This window comes from Arachis hypogaea, chromosome 7 (genome assembly GCF_003086295.3).
Source record: "Arachis hypogaea cultivar Tifrunner chromosome 7, arahy.Tifrunner.gnm2.J5K5, whole genome shotgun sequence".
NCBI lineage: Eukaryota > Viridiplantae > Streptophyta > Magnoliopsida > Fabales > Fabaceae > Arachis > Arachis hypogaea.
In genome coordinates, this window is record NC_092042.1 from 64,892,264 (window position 1) to 64,911,280 (window position 19,017).

The 19,017-nt window shown below is 38.5% G+C and overlaps 1 long non-coding RNA gene across 1 annotated transcript; it reads right to left on the reverse strand.

Annotated features, from left to right (window-relative positions):
- Window positions 1-285: 285 nt before the first annotated feature.
- LOC140174502 (uncharacterized) lies at window positions 286-15,995 on the reverse strand. The gene is made up of 3 exons (XR_011864062.1): window positions 15,846-15,995; window positions 14,740-14,841; window positions 286-467 (listed from the first exon to the last, which is right to left on the reverse strand). It is a non-coding gene; the product is annotated as an uncharacterized lncRNA (long non-coding RNA).
- Between the last annotated feature and the right edge of the window lie 3,022 nt (window positions 15,996-19,017).

The following is a 19,017-nucleotide window of genomic DNA, read 5'->3' on the forward strand; positions in this document are numbered from 1 at the left end:
CAGACAGAAAATTCGTCTGTAAATCCATCAGTAAGATAAAAAAGATTTTTTTTTAGATTTTTCTGTTGCAAAATAAAGTAATTTTCATTCAAAATAAATATAAATTTAATACAAATTTTTTTCTAATTTGTATTTGAATATTTATAATATTTCAAAAAATAAATAAATTCATCGTATTATCAAACTAAAAAAAAGTATTATAAACAACCAAGTCCATATAGTTCAAAACATAAACAAAGTGTATTGATACATCAACTATAATTCAAAACAAATACCACTGAAAAAAAGAAAACCTGTAAAATCTATACTGTAGCATACACTAAAAGTGTATAAAACAATCTGCTCAGAATCAGCCTAAATATAAACATAAACCTAGTCTAGAATTAAACTAAATAGAAAGTATAATCCCCAAGCAACATTAGATCAAATAGCTCTTCTGCTGTCCCTGATTGGAAATGCCTCCATGTCTGATTTTATTACAAGATATTAAATTGGATTAATGAAAGTAACAAAAGTTAGTTCATTATGCACATGCAGTCTTGGCTCATTAGACATTCTAGAAAATAGTTACCAGTATAACTATGCCAGAAAGATGAGAAAGAGAGAGGGAGGTAAAAGTTTTTGAGAGGACTAAAACCGAAAGCACAAAATGTTAAACTTTAGAGTAGTGGAGTAAATAAATATGATACTATACTATATGTAATGTACTAATGTGTCTTGCTATGAGACTTTAATCAGATTAGACAATTATCAAAGACAAATGGTTAATCACGCTGCATTGCAGTTGACCACAGAGAGTTGAATTGAATTAATGCGCAAGAAAAAATAGTCAAGAATTAAGAAGCTTTTCAATATATTGATGCATGAAAACTTGTCTCTCAACAAATTTTCCTTCGGCAAGTATACCGAATTGTCGTCAAGTAAAAACTCACAATAGAGTGAGGTCGAATCCCACAGGGATTGATTGGTCAAGCAACTTTAGTTGGAAGAGTATGCTAGTTGAGCTAAACAGAATATAGTTGAGAATTGCAGGAAATTAAATGGCGGCAAAGTAAATTGCAGAAAATAAAGTGCAGAATCTTAAATGGGGATTTGGGAAGATGAACATGGAAATAAATGGCAAAAAGTAAAGAGAATAGGTAAGATCAGAGATGGAGATTCATTGGGCTTAAGAGATGTTGCATTCTCCGGATCAAGTTCATTCTCATCTCTTCCTCAATCAATGCATTCATTGATATCCTTGGCAATCTTAAGTGATTGGATCCCAATTCCTTGGCAATCCAATCTCTCTAAGCTTGAACAATTGCCCAATTCCTTGATTTAATTGCTCATGGGAAGAGATGAAGTATGGTCACTGATTATACCACATGTATTTCCAAATCAAAGTGTTGGGAGGATTACATGTCACTATATCCGCCCAAACCCCAATTTGGTCCAACATGAGAAAGCACTTCTAGCATGATCTCTTCATCCCTTTTCCAAGGCTCAGAGGAGATCCAATTATGGAGAGTTTCTTTTCCAAGACAACTAACCAATTAGATTAAGATCAAAAGCTTTCCAGTAAATCAAGAGAAAAGAAAGAGGAAGAAGAATGAAAACTATAATTGATCCATCAAATTACAACAGAGCTCCCTAACCCAATGAAAGGGGTTTAGTTGTTCATAGCTCTGGGAATGGAAATGAAAAAAGGTAGAACAGAATACATGCATAAAGTAAATATACAAAGTCTAATTCTTTAATCAAAACTACCCCTATATATACTACTCTTCTTGATCTTCTAGTAAGTTCTCCAAGTCTTGAATATGGGCCTTTGATCTTTAGTTGAAGCAGTTACAATCTTCAATGGGCTCAGCTTTGTTTGCAGAAAAGTGAGAGTTAGGCATGGGCGTTAGTTAGGACGTTAGTGGCGTTAACGTTAAGTGGGGATGTGGGTTCGAGAACGTTAGTGACAATCAATTTTCCACTAACGTTCCAACCCAAAATGATCAACGTTAACTTCAACGTTAGTGGCACTAACGTGACCACTAATGTTGCCTCTTGGTCCTTCGTAAACGTTATTGGGAATCACCTTTTCCAATAACGTTGCCTTGTGCCCCCCTTCCCTACGTTAGAGTTCATGTTAGTATAACTAACGTGACTCCTAACGTGGGCATGCCTATGCTTCGAGAGCGTTAGTGACACTTACCTTGTCACTAACACTCCAAACGCCCCTCCCTCCCACGTTAAAGTTCACGTTAATTAGATTAACGTGGCCACTAATGTGGTAGTGATTGCCATCTCCAACGTTAGTGACAAAGGTGAGTGTCACTAACGTTGGTGATTGGTTCTGCATCCCACATTAGAGTTCACGTTAATTAGATTAACGTGACTCTTAACGTGGCTTCATTGTGCCTTTGTGGAACGTTAGTGGCAACTACTTTTACCACTAACGTTGGAGCTCCTCTTCCTCCTCTACGTTAGCTACCACATTAATGTAGTTAACGTGGCAACTAACGTGGGCTATGATGGCTTCGAAGGCGTTATTGGCGATCACTTTTTCCATTAACGCTACAGGCTTATCCCATTCCACGTTAGTGGTCACGTTAATTAGATTAACGTGGCTGCTAACGTGGTTCCTTCTTGCTTCCTTTGTCCTGAAATCAAAAAATTAAGGTGCATCAAAGCTCTGTTCCAAATCATGAGATTATGCATCATCAATTTTATCATACAATTCCTGCCTAATTCTCATGAAATCATGTAAAGTTCACAATAATTGCTTGAATCAAGGTGTAAGTGTATTTTCATCCAAAACTTGCCTATTTACTAAGAAAATGCATGAAACTACCCTAAAACAGTAAAGAAAAGGTTAGTAAAACTTGCCATGATGCCCTGGCATCATAACACCAAACTTAAAGCTTGCTTGTTCCTAAGCAAGTACTAAAACATGGGAAAGAGAAGAATGAAAGAACAAGATAGACAAGTAATCATTATAGAAGTCAAATTCCTGGTTTATGTGGTTTCATGCATAGCAACTTAGGTTCATTCCTTTACTGGTTTTCAGGCCTTTATCATGCCCTTGAACACTCACTTGATTGCATCCTTTGAGACTTCCTAATTATTGATCCTCCCTTCCTTTCCAAGTTTTATTGCATTCTTTTTAAGCTAAATGCTCTGTAAGAGGGCGACTCTTTATGATAAGCTTTCAGCCAACACTCCTGAACCAGTTGGTTCAAGGTGCTAGGTGTTGAGACACCCCTAAGGATTTACTCCCTCAAGTCTCTTTCCCCCATACATACACACCACAGGCACATGGTTTGTTATTTTTCTTTCTTGAGACCTTGGTGTCCAGAACCTCTTTGGGTTACTAAGTGCTCTGTAGCAAAGGTTACTCTTGATAGTGGACTTTCAGCTGATAATCCTGAATTAGTTAACCCAAGTTACCAAGTGATAAGGCATCCCTAAGAGCTTATTCATCCAAGAATATCCCTTGCACATGAACACCACAGACACATGCTTCAATATTCAAACCCTTGGTGCCTAGCATTATGTCTTATTGTTTTTCTTTCTTTTTAAAACTCTTATTGTTCTTTCTCTTCTCTTATTGGGATCTTATTGTTTGGTTAGTCTCATAGAATGTGATTCAAGCATGTGGTTTAGAGCATATAGTTGCCTATATACCTTGTAGGTGAACCAACTTAGCTGATCAATGACCATACCACAAACTTAAGAATTTGCTTCATAAGATAACTTCACTCTTGTTTTTTTATAACATTTTCTTTTTAATTGACTTAGAAGGACAAGCATACATATAAGAAAGATGAAAATAAAAGCTAGGGCCTAGACCAACACACTTAGACCTAAACAACGAAATCTTAAAGACAGAATTGAAAATTCCTAGGCTACTATGGAAGCATGTTCTATTTCATACATGATTTTCCTTATTTAAAGCTTGAAAAAGATAAACAAGGAGGGAACTCCACCACCTTTTACTTATCGGAATGCTCATGTCCGTTTGTCTTGGGATCCTCCTTGATGTTCTTCCTTAGATGATGATGTATGGTTCCTTCCTGAGATTGATTGACTTCCTGTAAAACCATTGGAAGTTGCTTGTTTCCCCAAGCACTTAGAAAGTAGTTAGCATGCATGTATGCCTGTGAATTTCTGAACTTAATTTGGTGTGTGAACACCAAACTTAGCTCTTTGCCTAATGCAATAAATTGAATACATGCAGAAACTTCATGTTCTTTTATTCAGAATGCATTAAAAATTAAACATTCGTCAAGTAGTTTCTCTGTTTGTTAGAGCAGATGCTTTATCAATGAAGGGTTGCAATGCACTCTACAGGGTGAGTCTTTTGGTGGAGCACCAAACTTAGAGTTTCATATTCACCCTTGGAAGGTTTTGGTGTGCAACACCAAACTTAGCTCCTCACAATACGGAGAATTCTACTTGAGTCCTTTATTGAGACAATAATGAAAAGAGACTACCTCAGGTTGGGTTGCCTCCCAACAGAGCACTTTTTTAGCGTCGCTAGCTCGACGGTGGTTTCTCTAGTTGAGATTATACTTCTGTTTGGGGTCTTCCCCTATGCTACCCCAGTAGTGCTTGAGTCTTTTTCCATTCACAGTGAATGTCCTCTTTGAGCTTTCTTCCACGATTTCTATGTGTCCGTAAAGTGAGACTTTTGTGACTAGAAAGGGCCCGGACCATCTTGATTTGAGTTTTCCAGTAAAGAGTTTCAGTTTGGAGTTGTAGAGAAGCATATGTTGTCCTTATTCGAAACTTCTTGGTGCCAGGTTGAGATCATGTCTCCTTTTTTCTTTTTCCTTATAGATCTTGGTATTTTCATAGGCTTGAGACCTAAACTCTTCCAGTTCTTGCAGCTGCAAGATCCTCTTTTCACTAGCAGCAGTGCTGTCCAGGTTTAGTATCTTGAGAGCCCAAAAGGCCTTGTGCTCCAGCTCTAATGGTAAGTGACAGGCCTTTTCGTACACCAGTTGATATAGGGACATCCTAATTGGTGTTTTGAAGGCTGTCCTGTATACCCAAAGAGCATCATCTAGCTTCTTCGCCCAGTCCTTTCTTGATACCCCCACAGTCTTTTCCAAGATCCTTTTTAACTCTCTGTTGGATATCTCGGTTTGCCCACTTGTTTGGGGATGATAAGGTGTGGTAACCTTATGCTTCACCCCATACCTTAAGAGTAGGGTCTCCAATGGTCTATTGTAGAAATGACTCCTTCCGTCACTGATAAGGGCTCGTGGAACTCTAAATCTGGTGAAGATAATCTTTCTAAGAAAGTTTATAACCACCTTATTGTCATTTGTTGGGGTTGCCACGGCCTCCACCCACTTAGATACCTAGTCCACTGCCACCAAGATATACTTGTTCGAATATGAGGTTGGGAATGGTCCCATGAAGTCGATCCCCCATACATCGAACAGTTCAAGTTCTAGAATGTATTGCTGTGGCATCTCATTTCTCTTGGGTAGAATTCCAGCCCTTTGGCACTCATTGCAGCTCCTCACCAGTTCCTTAGCATCCTTGAAGATAGTGGGCCAGAAGAACCCACATTGCAGTACCTTTGCTGCGGTTCTTTCTCCTCCAAAATGACCTCCATAGCTAGCGCTATAACAACTCCACAAGACCTCCCGTCCTTCTTCTTCTGAAATGCACCTCCTAAGGATTCCATCTGAGTATTTCTTGAAGAGATAAGGTTCATCCCAAATGAAATACTTAGCATCATTGATGAGTTTTCTTCTTTGATGTTTGTTGATCCCAGGGGATAGGTCACCGGCTGCTTTAAAATTGGCAATATCTATAAACTAGGGTGCTTTGTGAACCAACATTAACTGCTCATCTGGGAAGAACTCATTTATACTTGCATCATGTGTATCATCTTTCTCACAAGGAATTCTGGATAGATGATCTGCTACCTTGTTCTCCACACCCTTTTTGTCTCTAATCTCAATGTTGAATTCCTGCAACAATAAGATCCATATAATTAGTCTTGGTTTTGACTCCTGTTTGGTAAATAGATATTTGAGTGTTGTATGATCAATGAAAACAATAACTTTAGAGCCAATGAGGTATGATCTAAATTTGTCAAATGTAAAAACTATTGCTAGCAACTCCTTTTCGGTAGTAGTATAATTTCGTTGAGTGTCATTGAGGACCTTGCTGGCATAGTATATGACATGCACCAATTTTTTTTTCTCTGTCCTAACACTGCCCCAACTGCGAAATCAGATGCGTCACACATCAGTTCGAATGGCAAATTCCAATCAGGTGGGGTGATGATAGGAGATGAGGATAGCTTCTTTTTCAAGTTTTCAAATGCGAGCATGCACTTCTCATCAAAGATAAATGGTGTATCAGACATAAGGAGATTGCTTAAGGGCTTGGCTATTTTTGAAAAATCTTTAATAAATCTTCTATAGAAGCTAGCATGCCCCAAAAAGCTTTTAATTGCCTTGACATCACTTGGTGGAGGTAATTTTTCAATTAGCTCCACCTTAGCTCTGTCCACCTCAATACTTTGGTTAGAAACTTTATGGCTAAGTACTATTCCATCTGTCACCATAAAGTGGCATTTTTCCTAATTCAAGACCAAATTGGTCTCTTGACATCTTTTTAATACCAAGGCAAGATGATTTAGGAAATTAGGAAAGGAATCTCTGAATACTGAGAAGTCATCCATGAAGACTTCAATGTATTTCTCTATCATATCTGAGAAGATGGAAAGCATGCAGCGTTAAAAAGTTGCTGGCGCATTACATAGCCCAAATGGCATGCGCCTATAGGCAAACACCCCATATGGGCAAGTAAATGATGTTTTCTTCTGGTCTCTTGGATCAACCACTATTTGGTTATATCCTGAATAACTGATGAGCGGATATTTTATACGCTTTTTGGGGGTAATTTCAGGTAGATTTTAGTATATTTTAGTTAGTTTTTAGTAGATTTTTATTAGTTTTTAGGCAAAAATCATATTTCTGGATTTTACTATGAGTTTGTGTGTTTTTCTGTGATTTCAGGTATTTTCTGGCTGAAATTGAGGGAGTTGAGCAAAAATCTGATCTAGGCTGAAAAAGGACTGCTGATGCTGTTGGATTCTAACCTCCCTGCACTCAGAATGGATTTTTTGGAGTTACAGGAGTCCAATTGGCGCGCTCTCAATTGGGTTGGAAAGTAGACATCCAGGGCTTTCCAGAAATATATAATAGTCCATACTTTGCGCGAAGATAGATGACGTAAAATGGCGTTTAACGCCAGTTCCATGTTGCAGTCTGGCGTTCAGCGCCAGAAATAGGTTACAAGTTGGAGTTCAACGCCAGAAACAGGTTACAACCTGGCGTTCAACTCCAGAAACAGCCCAGGCACGTGAGAAGCTTAAGTCTCAGCCCCAGCACACACCATGTGGGTCCCAGAAGTGGATTTATGCACCAATTATCTTAGTTTACTCATTTTCTGTAAACCTAGGTTACTAGTTTAGTATTTAAACAACTTTTAGAGACTTATTTTGTACCTCATGACATTTTTAGATCTGAATTTTATACTCTTTGACGGCATGAGTGTCTAAACTCCATTGTTGAGGGTGAGGAGTTCTGCAGCGTCTCGATGAATTAATGTAATTATTTCTGTTTTCCATTCAAACATGCTTGTTCCTATCTAAGATGTTCATTCGCGCTTCACTACGAAGAAGGTGATGATCCGTGACACTCCTCACCTTCCTCAATCCATGAACGTGTGCCTGACAATCACCTCCGTTCTACATTAGATTGAATGAGTATCTCTTAGATTTCTTAATCAGAATCTTTGTGGTATAAGCTAGAATTTATGGCAGCATTCATGAGAATCCAGAAAGTCTAAACCTTGTCTGTGGTATTCTGAGTAGGATTCAATGATTGAATGGCTGTGACAAGCTTCAAACTCGTGATTGTTGGGCGTAGTGACAGACGCAAAAGGATCAATGGATCTTATTCCGATATGATCGAGAACCAATAGATGATTAGCCGTGCTGTGACAGAGCATTTGGACCATTTTCACTGAGAGGATGGGAAGTAGCCATTGACAACGGTGACACCCTACATACAGCTTGCCATGGAAGGAGCCTTGCGTTTATGAAAGTGAGGAAGCATTATGTTACAGAAATTCAAAAGACAAAGCATCTCCAAAACTCCAACATATTCTCCATTATTACACAATAAGTATTTATTTTATGCCCTTTGACTTTTTACAGTTAAAACGAAAGAACCCTATTGGCATCCTGACTAAGATCAACAAGATAACTATAGCTTGCTTCAAGCCAACAATCTCCGTGGGATTCGACCCTTACTCACGTAAGGTATTACTTGGACGACCCTGTGCACTTGCTGGTTAGTTCTGCGGATTGCAAAAGTGTGATTGCAATTTCGTGCACCAATAACCATCTAGAAAACAATAGTATGCGTGTCCTGCAAGTCTTTCTAGCATCTGGTCCATGAAGGGGAGTGGGAAATGATATTTTCTCGTGGCTTCATTGAGTTTTCTGTAATCAATACACATCCTCCATCATGTGACAGTTCTTGTAGGGATTAGCTCATTCCTTTCATTGGGTACTACAGTGATTCCTCCTTTCTTGGGGACCACTTGGACAGGGCTGACCCATGGGCTATCTGAAATTGGGTAGATTACTCCTCCCTGCCATAGCTTCATGACTTCTTTCTGTACCACTTTCTTCATAATTGGATTTAGCCTCCTTTAGGGTTGAATGGAAGGTTTGGCATCATCTTCCAATAGTATCTTATGCATGCATATGGCTGAACTGATTCCCTTTAAGTCAGCAAGTGTCCATCCGAGGGCATCTTTATGCTTTTGTAAGACTTGAAGTAATTCTTCCTCCTGTTCTTGGCTGAGGGCTGAATTTATGATCATTGGATAACTTTCATTCTCTCCTAAGTATGCATACTTGAGAGTGGGAGGTAGTGCCTTTAATTCAAGTTTGGGTGCTTCTTTTCTTTTATCCTTCCCCTCTAGTGTGCCATGAACATGAGTTTCAGCTGTTGCAACCTCTTCGCTTGATGATGACTCATCTTCTTCTGTTAAACCCTCAAGTTCTTCTTCTTCAAGAGTCTCTTGCACCACAACATCCACTGAGTCCAGTCTCATACACTCTCCCAATGAGTCTTGTGGGTAACTCATGGCCTTGAACACATTGAATATCATTTTCTCCTCATGTAGTCTAAGGACAAGTTCACCCTTTTGGACATCAATGATGGCTCCGGTGGTGGCTAAGAATGGCCTTCCCAAGATGATAGAGGTCTTAGCTCCTTCTTCCATGTCCAATACTACGAAGTCTGCTGGAAAGATAAAGTCTCATACCTTTACCAACAAGTCTTCTACTATTCCGTGAGGAAATTTGAATGACCGGTCTACTAGTTTCAGGGCCATTCTTGTTGGTTTGGCCTCCTCAATCCTCATCTTTCGCATCATTGCTAAGGACATCAGATTTATGCTTGCCCCTAGATCACATAAAGCCTTCTCCACAGTGATTTTCCCTATGATACAAGGGATTTGGAAACTCCTAGGATCCTTCAATTTCTGAGGGAATTTGTGCTGGATGATGGCACTGCATTCTTCGCTGAGTATCACAGTTTCGTTGTTCTTCCAGCTTCTCTTCTTGGTTATTAACTCCTTCAAGAACTTGGCATAGAGTGGCATTTGCTCTATTGCTTCAGCAAAGGGTATGTTGATCTGTAGTTTCTTGAAGATTTCCAAGAACCTTGAGAATTGGTTGTCCTCTCCCTTCTTCTTTAATTGTTGGGGGTATGGGGCTTTTGGGAAGCATGGTTTCAGCACTTCTCCCTCTTGCTGGGGCTCAGGAGTGGAGACTTGCATTTCCTCTTGTCCCTTTTCTTTTACATCTGAGTTCTTCTCTTGTGGTTTCTTGTAGGTCTCCCTCAATTCCTTCCCATTTCTGAGAGTGATAGCCTGACACTCCTCCTTTGGAGTTGAATTAGTGTTGATGTGAATGTTGTGGCCAGGGGCTTGCCTGAATAAGTAGCCAATTTGTGTTTCAAGTTTCTTGATGGCAGCATCTTGATTCTGCATATTGGATCACACTTCTTCCCAAAAAACTTTACTGTCTTGAATTTCCTTACATATGCTTTCAAGTAGAGTCTCAATTTTGGAAAGTCTATCTTCGGTTGGTGATGGTAGGTTAAGATTAGGTGGTTGAGAAGGGTGATTAGGTGTGTGTTGATAGGATCTCTGTGAGGTATGTTGGTGAGTTGCATTGTTGTTGGGATTGTGGTTGTGGCGTCTCTGGTCTTGGCCTTGGTCCTGTTGATTTTCCCACCCAAAGTTAGGGTGGTTTCTCCAACCAGAATTATAAGTTTTAGAGTATGGATCATGGGTCTGTCTGGGTGAGTTTCTAACATAGTTGGCTTGTTCCCAGTCACCTTCTTCTCCTATATTCACTCCTTCTTGAGCTGGTGATGAGGTGATGACTGCTACAACTTGGTTTTCTTCCACCTTCTTGGTAAGATCTGCTAGCTGCTTGGTGATCATCTGATTTTGAGCCAGCAATGCATCCATGTGGTTCAGCTCCATTACTCCTCGAGTGTTGCTTCTTTCAGAAGCATAGAAGTAGTCATTCTCAGCGACAGTCTCAATGACATCTATGGCTTCTTCAATGATTTTCTTCTTATTTAGAGAGCCCCCTGATGAATTGTCTACAGCCTTATTTGACTCATAAGAAAGACCTTCATAGAAGATGTGTAGTTGAACCCATTCATTGAATATGTCTGGTGGGCATCTTCTTGTTAAGTCCTTAAACCTCTCCCATGCCTCATAGAGAGTTTTACCATCTTGTTGCCTGAAGGTTTGTACCTCAGCTCTCAGCCTGTTAATTCTTTAAGGAGGGTAGAATCTTGCCAAAAATTTGTTTACCACGTCTTCCCAATTCATTAAGCTCTCCTTCGGGAAGAATTCCAGCCATTTAGATGTTTTGTCCCTGAGTGAGAATGGGAACAAAAGCAATCTATAGACATATGGATGAATACCATTAGACTTCACGGTGTCACATATTCTCAAGAAGGTGGTTAGATGTTGATTGGGGTCTTTTTGTGCACTTCCTCCAAATGAGCAATTGTTCTGAACAAGGGTGATGAGCTGGGGTTTCAATTCAAAGTTATTGGCATGTATGGTTGGCTTTTGGATGTTACTTCCATAATTTCCTGGGTTGGGATTGATGTAAGAGCCTAATACTCTTCTTTCCTGCCCAGCATGATTCACAGGGCCTTCTCTGGCATGGTTGTTAGCTTCTTCTTCATGGTTGTTTACTATGTTCTCCTCCATGTTTTTTTCAAAGTTCTCTTCCCCTTCCTCAGCTCCAACAACTCCTTTCCCTCTTGCTTCCCTCCTCAATCTACGGAGGATCCTCTCAGATTCGGAATCAAAGGAAGTTGAAGCTCCGCTTCGTCTCCCTGTCATACAACTAACAGAGCACACAGCAAGAAAACAAACGAAATGATTATTCTTGTTAAAGTGATTGTTAGTGTGAGGGGTGCAAATGATCAAACAGTTAGTGGGTTAGTGAGCAGAATCGTAAGTAAATTCAAAGAAAAAGAAAACAACGAGGGAAAAAGGGATGAGGAAGAAAACTAATTGAAAGTAAGAGTAAATGACTAGGCAAATTAAACAATAAAAAGAAAATGCTCAATCTAGTGAACTTCCAACTTAATAATTATCGATACAAAATCAATCTCCGGCAGCGGCATCGTAAACTTGATGCACGAAAACTTGTCTCTCAACAAATTTCCCTTAGGCAAGTATACCAAATTGTCGTCAAGTAAAAACTCACAATAAAGTGAGGTCGAATCCCACAGGGATTAATTGGTCAAGCAACTTTAGTTGAAAGAATGTGCTAGTTGAGCTAAATAGAATATAGTTGAGAATTGCAGGAAATTAAATGGCGGCAAAGTAAATTGCAGAAAATAAAGTGCAGAATCTTAAATGGGGATTTGGGAAGATGAACATGGAAATAAATGGCAGAAAGTAAAGAGAATGGGTAAAATCAGAGATGGGGATTCATTGGGCTTAGGAGATGTTACATTCTCCGGATCAAGTTCATTCTCATCTCTTCCTCAATCAATGCATCATTGATCTCCTTGGCAATCTTAAGTGATTGGATCCCAATTCCTTGGCAATCCAATCTCTCTAAGCTTGAACAATTGCCCAATTCCTTGATTTAATTGCTCATGGGAAGAGATGAAGTATGGTCACTGATTATACCACATGTATTTCCAAATCAAAGTGTTTGGAGGATTACATGTCACTATATCCGCCCAAACCCCAATTTGGTCCAACATGAGAAAGCACTTCTAGCATGATCTCTTCATCCCTTTTCCAAGGCTCAGAGGAGATCCAATTATGGAGAGTTTCTTTTCCAAGACAACTAACCAATTAGATTAAGATCAAAAGCTTTCCAGTAAATCAAGAGAAAAGAAAGAGGAAGAAGAATGAAAACTATAATTGATCCATCAAATTACAACAGAGCTCCCTAACCCAATGAAAGGGGTTTAGTTGTTCATAGCTCTGGGAATGGAAATGAAAAAAGGTAGAACAGAATACATGCAGAAAGTAAATATACAGAGTCTAGTTCTCCAAAAGTGCCAAGCTTTCTCTATAGTTCAAAACTACCCCTATATATACTACTCTTCTTGATATTCTAGTGAGTTCTCCAAGTCTTGGATATGGGCCTTTGATCTTTAGTTGAAGCAGTTACAATCTTCAATGGGCTCAACTTTGTTTGCAGAAAAGTGAGAGTTAGGCATGGGCGTTAGTTAGGACGTTAGTGGCGTTAACGTTAAGTGGGGATGTGGGTTCGAGAACGTTAGTGACAATCACTTTTCCACTAATGTTCCAACCCAAAATGATCAATGTTAACTTCAACGTTAGTGGCACTAACGTGACCACTAACGTTGCCTCTTGGTCCTTCGCAAACGTTATTGGGAATCACCTTTTCCAATAATGTTGCCTTGTGCCCCCTTCCCTATGTTAGAGTTCACGTTAGTATAACTAACGTGACTCCTAACGTGGGCATGCCTAAGCTTCGAGAGCGTTAGTGACACTTACCTTTGTCACTAATGCTCCAAACGCCACTCCCTCCCACGTTAGAGTTCACGTTAATTAGATTAACGTAGCCACTAACGTGGTAGTGATTGCCATCTCCAACGTTAGTGACAAAGGTGAGTGTCACTAACGTTGGCTTATCATGCTTAGCTCCACGTTATCTCTCACGTTAGTGGTCTTAACGTGGCCACTAACGTGGGCACTCTTGGGTTGGTCCAACGTTCGTGACAAAGGTGAGTGTCACTCACGTTGGTGATTGGTTCTTCATCCCACGTTAGAGTTCACGTTAATTGGATTAACGTGACTCTTAACGTGGCTTCATTGTGCCTTTGTGGAACGTTAGTGGCAACCACTTTTACCACTAACATTGGAGCTCCTCTTCCTCCTCTACGTTAGCTACCACGTTAATGTAGTTAACGTGGCAACTAACGTGGACTATGATGGCTTTGAAGGCGTTATTGGCGATCACTTTTTCCATTAATGCTACAGGCTTGTCCCATTCCACGTTAGTGGTCACGTTAATTAGATTAACGTGGCTGCTAACGTGGTTCCTTCTTGCTTCCTTTGTCCTAAAATCAAGCAATTAAGGTGCATCAAAGCTCTGTTCCAAATCATGAGATTATGCATCATCAATTTTATCATACAATTCCTGCCTAATCCTCATGAAATCATGTAAAGTACACAATAATTGCTTGAATCAAGATGTAAGTGTATTTTCATAAAAAACTTGCCTATTTACTAAGAAAATGCATGAAACTACCCTAAAATAGTAAAGAAAAGGTCAGTAAAACAGGCTAAGATACCCTGGCATCATATATACTATTATCTATTTATCTCTCTGTCACTTTTACATAGTTACTATAAGCTATTATTGGAACTTTCAATAATAACTTATAGTCAAGAATTAAGAAGCTCTTCAACATTTGCTAGTGACTTAGTAGTTTATTTAAATAAGTTCGAGATCAAATTGAGTCTTCTAACCAATTTCAGTAAAGTAAAGTAAAGAAATGAAAATCAATGTTTTGACTGAGCTAGAAAATCAATGTTTTGACTGGCAATTTCAAGATAAAAAAGTCAAAATAATATTCACTGAGCTAGATATATGCAAGGCATCAAAAGGAAGGGAAAAACATGAGTGCATTCTATCACTCACCATACTAGACCCATCGTTATTTGGAAGCATAAATGTGACATTTCATAAAACATTTTGAAGGCATAAAAATTAAAACAAAAAAACTATGAATAATGAAAAAATATTAATCAACTTAACTGTACAAAACAGAAATAACTACACAAACCATTTCAGCAAAGTTTTAGTTGTATGAATGCATAGTTTTAGTTATATCTTGAACAGTTGAATTGTTTCTCATATAAATGTTGATAGATCTTTGGGCTTCTTTATTTTTTGAGAATTGGGCTTAATAGGATATTTATTTAAAGGGCTCTATTACCCTCACATAGTGATCCAAATTTCAAAGGTCTTGATCCAAAAATAAAAGGATAAATAAGAAAAAAAAGATTAATTTAAACCTGTATTTTAAGTGTAAGATCCCTCTAAGAGCACCAAATAAATTCTGGGTCCTTAGTGTTTTGGAAGGAAACAGTGAATTGGAAAAAGAAAAGAAAAATCATGGTTGGTGGTACCTCTCTTTCGTTTCACTCCAGCTATATTATGCCTACCACCCCACTCCATTGCACGTTCTCAATCTCATTTTGTTGGCCCCTTTATGTCTATTCTATGGCTTCCTGCGTAGTAAAGTTGTGCCAATTTCAGAAAGCTATACACCTTAAAATAGAATATAAAAAACTATCGACAAACAACACAAGTGTATGTGTGTGTGTGTGTGTGTGTGTGTGTTACTTACAGCAGCTCCATCATTTTCTCCCAAAGAATATATTTCAAAAATTTAATAAATACTTACAAAAAACAAAAATCAAACCTGCATTCATATAAGATACACATTACATGACCAATCTTTATCACCTATGTAATAATCTTCGTTTACATACTGTATAACCAAATCATAAATCATTTTTTCATTCCATAATTTGTAATATTCTATATAGAATTATACAATAATAATCATGACATACTAACACAGAATGGAATGAAATTGAAAATTACAGACATAAGCACATACATCGTTTAGGCTTCAGGCTCCACAAAGTGGAAAATGAAGAGGAATATTAAAATGCAATAAAACAAACATAAGCACATACATAAAAATATTTAGGCTGAAGAATTAATTCCAGAGTCTCTTAATGGGAATTTCTAAACCAATTACGCATGTTAAAGATATCAAAATAGATTGAATTCACACTATCAATTATAGCCTATATCTTCTTTATAGCTGAATTCACACTATCAACAGAAGTACCCTCAATGGCTGCAAAAGACAATTACAACAAATCATTTAGATATTGGATTTCCTTATGGAACAGTAACAAGGAGTCAAGCTGGTAAGAGGGAAAAGGCTCTACTTAAATGAAAATCCACCAACTGAGACAATGAAGGATTCCTGCACATATAATTACTTTGTGCTGGTCTCTCAATCAATCAAGTGCTACATATATAGAATTAACAAACACTTATGAACTGAATATATTATATTGTGAATGAATTATATTAAATCAGCTATGACATAACCATATCAAAGTTAAAATGAAAGCATAATAGAAAATAAACATTTCAATTTGATACATACAAGTTAGGCAGTAACTTAGGTACAGCCAGGAACAGAGGGACTTACTAACAAAATCATCTTCTTTTGAAGTAGGTATTATTATCTTAACCCCTAATTCCTCTTCTATCTTCTGTTGTGTGGATCCCTTGAAACAATATATCTTATAGATTTGCAGGTATATATTGATATGTATGTTATTGATATAGGAAGAAACTAAGAAAACAAATCAAAATTATACTAACCCTTCATAGTAGGAGCCTTGGTCACAGATCTTGACTGATTCTTCGATGCCCTCAGAAACTTGTTTTTCATCAAAACTGACATTGAAAAAAAAAGCTCAGAAACAACAAAACATTAAATTCTTATTTTATTATTTAAATGTCATTCATGTTTTATACCTATAGTTTGCTGTAAGCCATAAACCATGGGAACATATCTAGAAGATAAAGAGGGAGTACAATGTAAAGAGACATCAGGAATATCAACTAAAGTCATTAAAATTGGGGCATGATCAGATCCTTCTAGCTTAATGCTCTGTCCTCCTTTCCACCTATGTGCACTGAGCATATCATAAAGTTAAAACTTATATTCTAGTGTCAAGAAAGGCATACAGCACTAATCTTGATCATATGATACAGTACTGCTAAAGAACCACAAAAGTGGGAAGAAGATGTACAAATATATGTCAACTAAACAAAAGAAACACAACTTGCAAAAGGAAGGAGATGATATTTGCAGCTCCCATGTACATAAAAAAGGGCATGTTATGGTAGAACTAAATATTTAAAATTATTTTCCAAAATAACTCAGCATAAATAGCTTACAACTTGTAAAATCCAGTTAATTAATGGCTAATTAACTCATAAATGATAATTTATTCTAGAAAGCCCTAAATGTGATTTTTATGGCTAAATGTGATAGAGGCGATTGAGACGAGAATTTCGGTACCAATTTTATAGAATTCAGACCAAGATTGGGCCGAACGGGCCAAACCGGGCCAACCGGACCCAAAGTGGGCCCTTGGCCCAACATAACTAAACCAAAACCCTAGTTTTCAGCACTCTCTCTCCTCACACAACACTCACACACGCTGAAAAAGAGAGGAAATGGGGGAAGAACACTCTCAAACTTCTATCTCTCACTTGATCTTCAAACCACCATAACTTTTGATCTAGAGATCCGATTGCCGCTCCGTTTGCGGCCACGCATTCACTGCGGAGAGCTCTACAAAATCCATACAATTAATCTTGAGGTAAGCCACGTTTTTCTCTTCGAATTTCCAGCCTTGTTTTAGAGTTTCATGAGCAAAAATATTGAGACTTTTGGCTCTTTGATGTTATAGGACTCAACTCTCTTGAAGGAGAAAGTTAATCTTGTCTCCTTGGACCTTGGGTGTGGTAAGATTCTCAACCCTAGTGTAATTTATTGTTTTATGATGTTTGGGTATTGAGATGTTGTGTATGGGTATGATGATTGTGGCTTAGGTTGTGTATGTGTGAATATTAGAGCTTGATTGGTGACTTTGAAAAGCTTGAAAAGGGCTTTGGTGGTGAAAAATTTGTTCTTGGAGGTGTTGAGACCTTGAGAGCTTGAGGAAAAGTGGTTTGGAAGTGCTCCGGTTGAGCTTGGGAAATCGGCTAAGGTATGGTCTCGGTTTCTCGTATCTAATATGTAATGTGGTAGGAAATACTTAGGCTAGAGGCCCTAAGATAGGCATTGAATTGTTGATGTTGTTGAATGGTTGATATATATGATGTGGTCATATATGTGATGATGATTATTGATGCCTTAATGGTATGATGTATGAGAAATATGCATGTTGTGATATATGCTTGATGGTTGAATTGTGGGTGGAACCATGTTGATGGTGAGTATGATATTGATTGTGTACAATGATGATTTATTGGACTTGGTGTTGTTGAAAATTGGCATGAGGAAGAGTATATTATATGTCAATGTGTTTGAGTTTGAGCCACTTGGGTGAAGTGGGTTAAAATGATGGGATAGTGATTTTGGTGAATTGTGGTAATGTGTCAATGTGTGAGTTGAGGAGGCTTGATGTTGAATTTGATACATTTTGATTGATTTCAAGGAAAAGGGATGAATTGGCATGTTTTGATTGATTTGGAAAAGAGTTGAAAATGGCTTGTTTTGAAAATGGCATTTTGTGGCTTTGTATGAAAAACATGGTTTTTTGGGCATACTTTGACGAGACATAACTTGGATTACAGATCTCTGTTTTATGCCAAATCTATTTAGAAATGAAATTGGATCCGGGATGTCCATGCCGTTCGAAGAACGGGTGAAAAACGATTTAAAATGAGAAAGTTATGTCCGTCGGAAGATTGGGGTTGAATTTGTGAATTCTGCAGTTTTTAACTTAGAAAATTTTTAGCAGAATGACCCCCCGCTCGTAGGCGCACTTGGCACGTACGCGCCGTTCTTCTCGAAAATGCCATCCACGCGTGCGCGGGAGCGCCGAATGTGCTGCACCCAATGCCCAGCCATTTTCCAGAGAGTTGTGCCTGAACTGTGCCAGTTTTGTGCCTGGGGCACGAGAGCACCCACGCGAACGCGTGGTTGATGCGTGTACGTCGATTGGCTAATTTTCAATCCACGCGTTAGCGTGCATGATGCTTACGCGTCGATGAGTTTTGTGGCCATCCACGCGTGCGCGTGGAGTGCGCGTACGCGTGGCCCTATTTTCATCCCAAAGTTGATTTTTGAGTTTTAAAAGCCAAATCTCATACTTCTAAGCCTCCGATCTCACCACTTATGTCTTAAATCATTATGATATGCCTAGCAATTAGAAAAGGAGCTAGGGGATGTGGTAACTTGCGAGTGAAGCAAGGGAGAAAAATGAATGATCAATGAGGATCAAAGATGATTATGTGAGAGGTGGAGGATGGTGGTGGAAGTGCTTGTTATGCCATGGGCCGAAAGGCCGTAATTGTTAATGAAACGGCTGGTTATGGATTTAACCGTGAGCCGAATGGCTGGTTATGGATTTAACCGTGAGTCGGATGGCTAGATTATTGCCGTGTTACGGCGGAGCCATGATTATGGCTAAGTATAAATGCATATATGCTGTTGAATGAATTGTGAATGTTGTACTTCCACTATTGGAGATGAGAGTTTCCCTGGAAAGAAGCAGTGGCTAGCCACCTGGTGGACGAAATTGTGATTCAATTGTTATTCCATTTTGCAAAATTCATTGCTTTTCATTCCCTGGTAATGG